The sequence below is a fragment of the Xenopus tropicalis genome, chromosome 1 (assembly GCF_000004195.4).
Source record: "Xenopus tropicalis strain Nigerian chromosome 1, UCB_Xtro_10.0, whole genome shotgun sequence".
NCBI classification, from domain to species: Eukaryota; Metazoa; Chordata; class Amphibia; order Anura; family Pipidae; genus Xenopus; species Xenopus tropicalis.
The window spans coordinates 196,878,193-196,889,736 of NC_030677.2; the positions used below are offsets into that span (position 1 = coordinate 196,878,193).

General features: G+C 43.2%; 1 long non-coding RNA gene across 1 annotated transcript; it reads right to left on the reverse strand.

Moving 5' to 3' along the window:
- Positions 1 to 4: 4 nt before the first annotated feature.
- LOC116407965 lies at positions 5 to 7,266 on the reverse strand. Its single transcript, XR_004220643.1, has 3 exons — positions 7,082 to 7,266; positions 4,083 to 4,168; positions 5 to 90 (listed from the first exon to the last, which is right to left on the reverse strand). It is a non-coding gene; the product is annotated as an uncharacterized LOC116407965 (long non-coding RNA).
- Positions 7,267 to 11,544: the final 4,278 nt, after the last annotated feature.

Below are 11,544 nucleotides of genomic sequence, written 5' to 3' on the forward strand. Positions count from 1 at the left end.
TGCCTGCCCTTCCCCATCACAGAGATTATTCCAGAGTCTCCTTGCCCTGTGTAGAACCTGCCCAGTCTTCTGCCCGTTGTTCTGTTTCTTCTGTAACAGGGAAACAAAAACATGATATTAAGCCTGTGAGATATTCCTATGATACAGACACGCTACATTCTGCAATGAATATGGTGCATATGGTCCAACCATAATATCCACGTCTTGTGGATTACTTTTCCATAACATCCCAGAATATGAGGAGTTACCAAATGCTTCAATCTTTTGCCTTTCATAAATGTAACCACAGCAGGCCCAGGGAACAGTAGGCAAGGGGGGGCAGTAAGGGAAGGTGGTAATTGTAGGTAAAAATGATACGAGTTGGGGAAAGTAAGAAAAGATGGTGACTGTAGGAAACGGTGGTGACAATTGGGTCACATGGAGACAGTAGGGCAAGATGGCGACTGTAGAACAAGATGGAGACAGTAGGGCAAGATGGAGACAGTAGAACAAGATGGAGACAGTAGGGCAAGTTGGAGACAGTAGAACAAGATGGAGACAGTAGGGCAAGAAGGGAACAGCTGGGCAAGTTGGAGACAGTAGAACAAGATGGAGACAGTAGGGCAAGATGGAGACAGTAGAACAAGATGGAGACAGTAGGGCAAGATGGAGACAGTAGAACAAGATGGAGACAGTAGGGCAAGTTGGAGACAGTAGAACAAGATGGAGACAGTAGGGCAAGTTGGAGACAGTAGAACAAGATGGAGACAGTAGGGCAAGATGGAGACAGTAGAACAAGATGGAGACAGTAGGGCAAGTTGGAGACAGTAGGGCAAGATGGGGACAGTAGAACAAGATGGAGACAATAGGGCAAGATGGAGACAGTAGAACAAGATGGAGACAGTAGGGCAAGGTGGAGAAAGTAGGGCAAGATGGAGACAGTAGGGCAAGATGGCGACTGTAGGGCAAGAAGGGAACAGCTGGGCAAGTTGGAGACAGTAGAACAAGATGGAGACAGTAGGGCAAGATGGAGACAGTAGAACAAGATGGAGACAGTAGGGCAAGATGGAGACAGTAGAACAAGATGGAGACAGTAGGGCAAGATCGAGACAGTAGAACAAGATGGAGACAGTAGGGCAAGATGGAGACAGTAGGGCAAGATGGAGACAGTAGGGCAAGAGGGAGACAGTAGTGCAAGATGAATACAGTAAGGCAAGAGGGAGACAGTAGGACAAAATGAAGACAGTAGTGCAAGATGGATACAGCAGGGGCAAGATGGAAATAGCAGGGTCAGATGGAGATAGTAGGGGGATATGAATGGACAATGGAGCCCTAAACCGTCTGACAGATATCTGGCCAATGCCCATTCACTTTCCTTATCTGCTCAGGTTGTTTAGTGATAGTTATTTACATGGAATTGCCCCCTATTTAGTGGCATTCTGCCCTTGGCACAGTTGTTCCGTCAGACAAATTAAGGCGGCCATACACGGGTAGATTTAAGAGCAATTCGGCAGCTTATCTGCCTGTGTATGGGCTCCACCTACAGGCCTACCCAACCAGCATCTGCCCTACAATTGGCCAGATATCAACCAGGCAGGTTAACATTTAGTTAACTTTTTTTGTAATAAAAAAAAAAAAAATTCGGCAGGTTTGATCTGTCGAGTGCCACTGAGTCCTATGGAGCCTTAGAATTGTAGTAATTACTTAATTGGTTTCTATTTCACCCGGTTTAATGGGGAAGTTAATCACTTCATTGTTTCTATTTCACCCAGTTTCAAGTGAAACTTAAACACATTAGGGCTGATTCACTAAAGTGCGTTAAAACGTGCGCTATTTATAGCGTGCGGTAAAAATTTTATGGCATCTAAATTTTCGCGACAACGCACGATTCACTATAAGCATACTTGCGCTAATTTACGCGCGATATTGCATGCGCGCAAATTAACAAAAAAAAACGTGCGATAAAATTTATCGCACTTTAGTGAATCAACACCATTATTTTTTTCCAAGAATGAGCCCCAATGCTCCTTAAATGGCTGCTGGAGCAATTCCCGTTTGGGAAAAATAAAGACGATTCATGGAAATAAACTTCCATTTAAACTCGAATTTGTCAAGTTTTAACAATAATTAATTGTTCCCAGCCCAATACCCAGCCAACCCGGTCAGTATTCAATGTATTCTCATTCGGTACCTCTAGATGGCAGTAGAGGATTATTGCAGCGACTGTAAAAGCTTCAGCATCGGCACAAAGCCAGAGTTATTTTAAAAAGAACATATATTTTGTAACTTATAATGTTGTAATTAGCGGCATTATAAGATAATAAGCACATTGTGTGCATTGCTCTCAGGGACTGTGGGATTTTTAATGTATTGTAACCTCATTGTCAGCACAATCACTGCCTTCCCAGATTAGTACCAGTAGAACATGGGTTACACTGGACTCTCTCACCCAGAATGGGCCTTCGCTAAGTGGAAGTCCGGCTTGGGACTCCTCCAGTTACATGGGAGTAGGAGAAATAATAGGTTAGCTGAAAGCAGTTCTAATGTGTAGCGCCGGCTCCTCCTGAAAGCTCAGACTCAGGCATACTTTACTGCTGCGCTGCAAGTTGGAGTGATATCCCCCCCCCTCACCCCCAGCAGCTGATCAGCAGAACAATGGGAAGGGAGCAAGATAGCAGCTCCCAGTAGGTATCAGAATAGCACTCAATAGTAAGAAATCCAAGTCCGACTTGGGACTCCTCCAGTTACATGGGAGTAGGAGAAACAATAGGCTGAAAGCAGTTCTAATGTGTAGCGCTGGCTGAAAGCTCAGACTCAGGCACAATGCACTGAGATGGAGCCTACACACCAATATTACAGCTACAAATACATGTGTTGGACTGAGAATAAAAGGTTAAAAGAGGGAATTATTAGCTAGATATACAAAGTCCCCCATAAATATCATGATGGTGTCCCTTTAAATAAATATAGGTTAAGGTTGGAAGCATTTTAGTGGATACAAGATGACAATTAAGTGCCACTTCTGTGCAGGGAGGGTATAAGTGAAAGTAACAGCCCCCCCCCCCGTGCAGTGAAGGGGGCAGAATACATAGGAACCAGGGCTACTTAGTGACACATTAAAGCCATTATTCCAACAGACTATTAATGGACACACCAGGCTGGGCACTAACAGGGAGGGAAGGGAGTGTTTGTGCTGAATGGAAGTCATAAAGCAAAGAATCATAAAACCCAAAGCCCAATTATAAATAATTCATTTCACTGAGCAGAAAAGGAGCGAGGGAATGAATGAGCTGTCGGAGATTAGCAGAATATGCTACAGAAAATAAAAATGCTGCCTGATACTGATTTGTGCAAAGGATTTTGGGGACAAGATCAGCGAAATCAGGGCTGGAGTTTGAATAATAATAATAAGCCCTGCAGTCAATGGGCTTCTATATGTGCACAGAACCCCTCAGTGACTGCTAATATCCTTATCATTTACAGTGGGGGGTACATTATCCCTTATAATACATGAGTGATACTCAGAGTTCCCTGTATAACTCAGCCTGCAGCCTTGTGCCTTTAAATGGGCACAGAACCCCTCAGTGACTGCTAATATCCTTATCATTTACAGTAGGGGGTACATTATCCCTTATAATACATGAGTGATACTCAGAGTTCCCTGTATAACTCAGCCTGCAGCCTTGTGCCTTCATATGGTCATAAAGTGACTGCTAATATCCTTATCATTTACAGTAGGGGGTACATTATCCCTTAGAATAAATGAGTGATACTCAGAGTTCCCTGTATAACTCAGCCTCAAGCCTTGTGCATTTATATGGTCACAGAACACCTCACATCATAAACAATATCCATTCATTGTTGCATTTCTTCCCAAACGTACCTAAAAATATTTTAGAAAATCATAAAATTAGAAAATGCAACAGTTTTTGGTTAACAGCTGTGTGATAAAAGGTGAAATTTGCCCTGTGGTTGATGGTGGATTAAGACCAAGTCTACCTCTTTTACTCATAGTTTTACACATTTTTATGGCAAGAATAAAAGTTTAGGTTTAATCTGAGTGCATCTTTCACACATTGGAAATAAAATTGTGTGAATAATACCTTGGTCTCCAGCGTTGCCTTTGCCTCTTCAAGCCTCCCTGTGAGACTTCTTGCTTCTTCCTGACACCTGTGAATTTCTGATTTCACTAAAATAAAATAATAATAATTACCATATTTTCAATAATATAAAGTTTGGTGACACATGGCAGTGAGGACCCATGGGGGATATATTGGCCTTGATTTATTTTCCAGCGTTCATGTTGGCTCCCATGGGCAAAGGGTATTAACACTTGCATACAATTTATTGTATAGTTAATTCACATTAGTCTTTAGTTCTTAGTAGGTTTCTGGTGCTGTTCAACAACTGAAGGCCCACAGGACCGGCACCACAGGTATAAAGTGCCCCCAGGACCATTTGCCCAGTTGCAGTTGGTGCTATAACTCTCTTATAATAAAAAGCTACCTATTTCTGGTTATGTTTATGCACTTAAGGGATTAATATGACTAAAAATGCCACATTTTATATACAGAAGTTATTGCGCCAGCCTAAAGTTTCAGCATCTCAATAGCAGCCATGATTTAGGACTTTAAACTTGTCACAGAGGGTTACCGTCTTGGAAAGTGTCTGCGACACTGCACATGCTCAGTGGGCTCTGAGCAACTGTTGAAAAGCTGAGCTTAGGGGTCGTCTCAAATGATCAAGCAGAAAATGAGGTTGGTCTGTAATATAAGCTGATGCTACAGGGCTGATTATTACATTCTGATGCTAATTGCACTGGTTTCTGGGCTGCCACTCAGTAAAAATTATCTGTATTAATTACTAATCAGCCTCTTTTTCTGACATTTTTATACAGTACTGTATATTGTGAGTCGCCCCTAAGCGGCACAGAGCATGTGCTGGGAATCAGCAGAAAAGAAGATGGGGGGCTACTAGGGACATCTTTGGGGGCACAGATCTTCACCGCTAAAGGGCAGTGATTGCCTTGGGCTGGTACTTGGCCTACTTCTTTAGTTAGGCTTTAGTTCTCCTTTAACCTGAAAAGCCCCAAATCTTATCAACTTCCTGGTTAGCCCCACCCCTTATATATTCCTTGATTTGGAAGTGTTGCCCCTAAATCTTGCCTATTGGGAGGCAACACCATCTTGCCCTGTAACCCTACAGTCACCACCTTGGAATGCTGGGAGTGCTAAAAGTGCGTATCCATAACGTGAATACGAAACATCTGATCTCCACATATTCACACACAGTAATTACACAGGGGCAGCAGGACTATAATAGGAGCAGTCACTCCGGGGAGTTTCAGCCATTCCCAGTACTTCCAATATGTTGGCTGCAGTGTCACCTTTTTGGAATAATCTCCATGCTGAATAGCTAATTAGTTAAGGTGCATATAGGGTTACAACCTGGCCGCCCCATCTGCCCATTTCCCCACTCAATGTCCTCATTGCCCCTCTCCTCTCCTGGTTAATTTATAATACCCTATAAATCCCTTTCTTTCCTCATCGGCTCCACTACCCGATTACCCTTATAAGAACAGACCCAGCTCCACTCTGCCCATTTCCCTGCTCAACCCACCCATTTCTCCACCCCATGTCTTTATCACCCCCCTGCCGTTAAATTTGTAATACCCTAAATCCCTTTTTTCCTTACTGGCTCAATTGCCCGATTACCCTTATAAGAACAGACCCACCTCCACTTCGCCTATTTCCCTGCTCAACCCACCCATTTCTCCACCCCATGTCTTTATCACCCCCCTGCCGTTAAATTTGTAATACCCTAAATCCCTTTTTTCCTTACCGGCTCAATTGCCCGATTACCCTTATAAGAACAGACCCACCTCCACTTCGCCTATTTCCCTGCTCCACCCATCCATTTCCCCACCCCATGTCTTTATCACCCCCCTGCCGTTAAATTTGTAATGCCCTATAAATCCCTTTTTTCCTTACCGGCTCCACTGCCTGATTACCCTTATAAGAACAGGCCCACCTCCATTCTGCCCATATCCCTACTCTACCCATCCATTTCCCCACTCTACGTCTTTATCACCCCCCTGCCAGTAAATTTGTAATACCCTATAAATCCCTTTTTTCCTCACCTTATAGGAATAGGCTCACCTCCACTTCGCCCATTTTCCGGCTCCACCCACCCTTTTCCCCACTACAGCCCATTTCCCTGCCCAATCTGTCCGTTTCCCTACCCTATTATCGTCATCACTGCACCCCCAAGTGCTCTCATTGCTGCCCCCACCCGAAGGCCAGTATAAAACCCTATTGTTGCACAGAAATCATTGTAGTCTGCAGCAGGCATTAAAAATTGGATAGCCATGTTGGGCATGTATCTACACATAAATAACTTTGCCCCGTGCAATCTTTGTGATGCTTATGGAGGTCCCAGCTGGATCAATAAGCAGGCGAAGTACCAAATGCAGCTCCACCAATGCACAGACTCGTTACAGTTACACACAGAGACTTATGAATTACTGGAAATTGATAAACAAGGATTTAAAAAGAATAAAAAAAAAGCAGCCCTCATATATTTTTAAACGTTTGCCCTTTTGGCATTGGCTAATGTTTACAGGCTAGGCTGGTAAAATACCAGACAGGTGGCAACATTACCCACTATGACAACAGAATTACCACCACCTCTGTTTTAAACCAGACATAGGGGGTTATGTCATAAAAGGCGCTACGTTTGCCCAGGAGCAGTAACCCATAGCAACCAAACATCAAGTAGAATTTACTGGTCACCTGTTTAAAAGAAAACGTCTTATTGGTTGCTATGGGTTAATAGTATATATTTACCTTGCATGGCTTATTAGCGGTTATACTGCATATAGCAGGGCACATACCGGGTAGCCACAGGGAGAGCTGCTAACTTTTCTGGAAAAAAATACCGGCCTTCCTATAGTTTTATGTTTGTTTCCCTATTAATAATATTGGCATCAAGCACCTTTTTACTGTCCAGGCTGGTAAAATACATACAGTCCAGGTGGTAAGCCAAACCCCAGAGAGCTTGGATCTATAGGAGTGGAAATTCTAATATCAGAGCTAATATTCACCCTCTCGTAGGTGTCGGTTCATCTCAGAGGCCTGTTGTTCTGTCAGCAGAATGTACTGGAACAGAGAATCCAAACTCCTTGTGATGTCTCCCTATATCTCCTGCCCCTTCTTATAATCTAATGTTCCCCTTCACAGCAACAAAATGTCTGACAGGATTCAGGCCTGGGCCCTCCCACTGGCTTAGCTAGGCCTCGTTGCCAGGGCAACCCACAGCAAACATCAACTAAACTGCAGGGAAACTGCATATATTTATATTTTTATTGATATAGCATGAATACTTTCATTTTAAACAAAACAATCAAAAGTTTGTTTTCCCAGTGATTAAATTTATAGTAGATATTCACTCCTCAGTCAGGAATAGGAGAATGCAGCTGTTTGTTTCTTGAGGGGGCTTGGAAAAAACTTCCTTCTTCATGTCTATCAATACCATAGACATATATAGTATATACAGTAATCACATAGGGTCATTGGAAATTTAATCTGAGAATTTAAAATGTGTTGAGAATAATTCCTTGAACTTTCCATGTGATCTTGGACCTACTGCAGGGGGTATAGCAATAAGGGTTCAAAGGGGATTTCAGAGGTAATGGGAGGCAGTTTGGATAACAGTCCCTGATCAGATCACTACAAAAAGGTGTTAAAATGTCAGAGGGATGCTGGGAGTTGTACCATAATAACAATTAGATGGTCATATGTTTGACAACACTGAAGTATATACTGAAAATATCTAAAACACCAAATACCTGCTGGGAAGAAGCAGGGATTTTTGCTTCAGAACAGATTGTAGAGACCTGCAGCAAAGAAAAGTATGGCAGGTAGATGCAAAGTGCAAAAGAATTGGAAATTTTGCCCATTTTGTGCAATTTGCTCCTATTTTTACACTTCGCAAATCAGCCTTATAATACATTATCCCTTATAATACATAAGTGATACTCAGAGTTCCCTGTAAAACTCAGCCTGCAGCCTTGTGCCTTTATATGGGCACAGAACCCCTCAGTGACTGCTAATATCCTTATCATTTACAGTAGGGGTACATTATCCTTTATAATACATGAGTGATACTCAGAGTTCCGTGTATAACTCAGCCTGCAGCCTTGTGCCTTTATATGGGCACAGAACCCCTCAGTGACTGCTAATATCCTTTTCATTTACAGGGGGGGGTACATTATCCCTTATAATACATGAGTGATACTCAGAGCTCCCTGTATAACTCAGCCTGCAGCCTTGTGCCTTTATATGGGCACAGAACCCCTCAGTGACTGCTAATATCCTTATCATTTACAGTAGGGGTACATTATCCTTTATAATACATGAGTGATACTCAGAGTTCCGTGTATAACTCAGCCTGCAGCCTTGTGCCTTTATATGGGCACAGAACCCCTCAGTGACTGCTAATATCCTTTTCATTTACAGGGGGGGTACATTATCCCTTATAATACATGAGTGATACTCAGAGCTCCCTGTATAACTCAGCCTGCAGCCTTGTGCCTTTATATGGGCACAGAACCCCTCAGTGACTGCTAATATCCTTATCATTTACAGGGGGGGGGTACATTATCCCTTATAATACATGAGTGATACTCAGAGCTCCCTGTATAACTCAGCCTGCAGCCTTGTGCCTTTATATGGGCACAGAACCCCTCAGTGACTGCTAATATCCTTATCATTTACAGTAGGGGGTACATTATCCCTTATAATACATAAGTGATACTCAGAGTTCCCTGTAAAACTCAGCCTGCAGCCTTGTGCCTTTATATGATCACAGAACCCCTCAGTGACTGCTAATATCCTTATCATTTACAGTAGGGGGTACATTATCCCTTATAATACATAAGTGATACTCAGAGTTCCCTGTAAAACTCAGCCTGCAGCCTTGTGCCTTCATCTGGTCACAGAACCCCTCAGTGACTGCTAATATCCTTATCATTTACAGTAGGGGGCACATTATCCCTTATAATACATGAGTGATACTCAGAGTTCCCTGTATAACTCAGCCTGCAGCCTTGTGCCTTTATATGGTCACAGAACCCCTCAGTGACTGCTAATATCCTTATCATTTACAGTAGGGGGTACATTATCCCTTATAATACATAAGTGATACTCAGAGTTCCCTGTAAAACTCAGCCTGCAGCCTTGTGCCTTTATATGGGCACAGAACCCCTCAGTGACTGCTAATATCCTTATCATTTACAGGGGGGGTACATTATCCCTTATAATACATGAGTGATACTCAGAGTTCCCTGTATAACTCAGCCTGCAGCCTTGTGCCTTTATATGGGCACAGAACCCCTCAGTGACTGCTAATATCCTTATCATTTACAGTAGGGGGTACATTCCCCCTTATAATACATGAGTGATACTCAGAGTTCCCTGTATAACTCAGCCTGCAGCCTTGTGCCTTTATATGGTCACAGAACCCCTCAGTGACTGCTAATATCCTTATCATTTACAGTAGGGGGTACATTATCCCTTATAATACATAAGTGATACTCAGAGTTCCCTGTAAAACTCAGCCTGCAGCCTTGTGCCTTTATATGGGCACAGAACCCCTCAGTGACTGCTAATATCCTTATCATTTACAGTAGGGGGTACATTATCCCTTATAATACATGAGTAACACTCAGAGTTCCCTGTATAACTCAGCCTGCAGCCTTGTGCCTTTATATGGTCACAGAACCCCTCAGTGACTGCTAATATCCTTATCATTTACAGTAGGGGGTACATTATCCCTTATAATACATAAGTGATACTCAGAGTTCCCTGTAAAACTCAGCCTGCAGCCTTGTGCCTTTATATGGTCACAGAACCCCTCAGTGACTGCTAATATCCTTATCATTTACAGTAGGGGGTACATTATCCCTTATAATACATGAGTAACACTCAGAGTTCCCTGTATAACTCAGCCTGCAGCCTTGTGCCTTTATATGGTCACAGAACCCCTCAGTGACTGCTAATATCCTTATCATTTACAGTAGGGGGTACATTCCCCCTTATAATACATGAGTAACACTCAGAGTTCCCTGTATAACTCAGCCTGCAGCCTTGTGCCTTTATATGGTCACAGAACCCCTCAGTGACTGCTAATATCCTTATCATTTACAGTAGGGGGTACATTATCTCTTATAATACATGAGTGATACTCAGAGTTCCCTGTATAACTCAGCCTGCAGCCTTGTACCTTTATATGGTCACAGAACCCCTCAGTGACTGCTAATATCCTTATCATTTACAGTAGGGGGTACATTCCCCCTTATAATACATGAGTAACACTCAGAGTTCCCTGTATAACTCAGCCTGCAGCCTTGTGCCTTTATATGGGCACAGAACCCCTCAGTGACTGCTAATATCCTTATCATTTACAGTAGGGGGTACATTATCCCTTATAATACATGAGTGATACTCAGAGTTCCCTGTATAACTCAGCCTGCAGCCTTGTGCCTTTATATGGTCACAGAACCCCTCAGTGACTGCTAATATCCTTATCATTTACAGTAGTATTTACGTATCTAGAAATAATAAGTGTTAAACGTAATGTCCAATTCCATATGTTTTTTTCGGGGGTGGGGGGTCTTAAAATGATAAAATTAGCAAATCTTTCACATATTGGAAATGAAATTGTGTGAATAATACCTAAGTCTCCAGCGTTGCCTTTGCCTCTTAAAGCCTCTCTGTGAGACTTCTTGCTTCTTCCTGACACCTGTGAATTTCACTAAAATAAAATAATAATAATTACCAGATTTCCAATAATATAAAGTTTGGTGACACAAATGGCAGTGAGGACCCACAGGGGATATATTGGCCTTGATTTATTTTCCATATTTTCAGCGTTCATGTCGGCTCCCATGGGCAAAGGGTATTAACACTTGCATACAATTTATTGTATATTTCAGTGCTGTCCAACTTTTGTGGTACTGAGGGCCGGAATTTTTGCGAACCTACGTGGTGGAGGGCCGATAATGGAAGCCAGTTTTGACCACTCCCCTTTTTGAAACAGCACCCACTTGAAACCACACCCATGTTATCACATGACCATACCCATATTAATGGTTGTAGTACAGCAAAAAAACCTGCCATACTCTGCCTTCCCTACCCTGCCTGTGTGTACCATACTCTGCCTTCCCTACCCTGCCTGTGTGTGCCATACTCTGCCTTCCCTACCCTGCCTGTGTGTGCCATACTCTGCCTGTCCTACCCTGCCTGTGTGTGCCATACTTTGACAGTGTGTGCCATTCTTGGCTGGTTTGTGCCATACTTGGCCTGTGTGTGCCAGACTCTGCCTTCCCTACCCTGCCTGTGTGTGCCATACTCTGCCTTCCCTACCCTGCCTGTGTGTGCCATACTCTGCCTTCCCTACCCTGCCTGTGTGTGCCATACTCTGCCTTCCCTACCCTGCCTGTGTGTGCCATATTCTGCCTGCCCTACCCTGCCTGTGTGTGCCATATTCTGCCTGCCCTACCCTGCC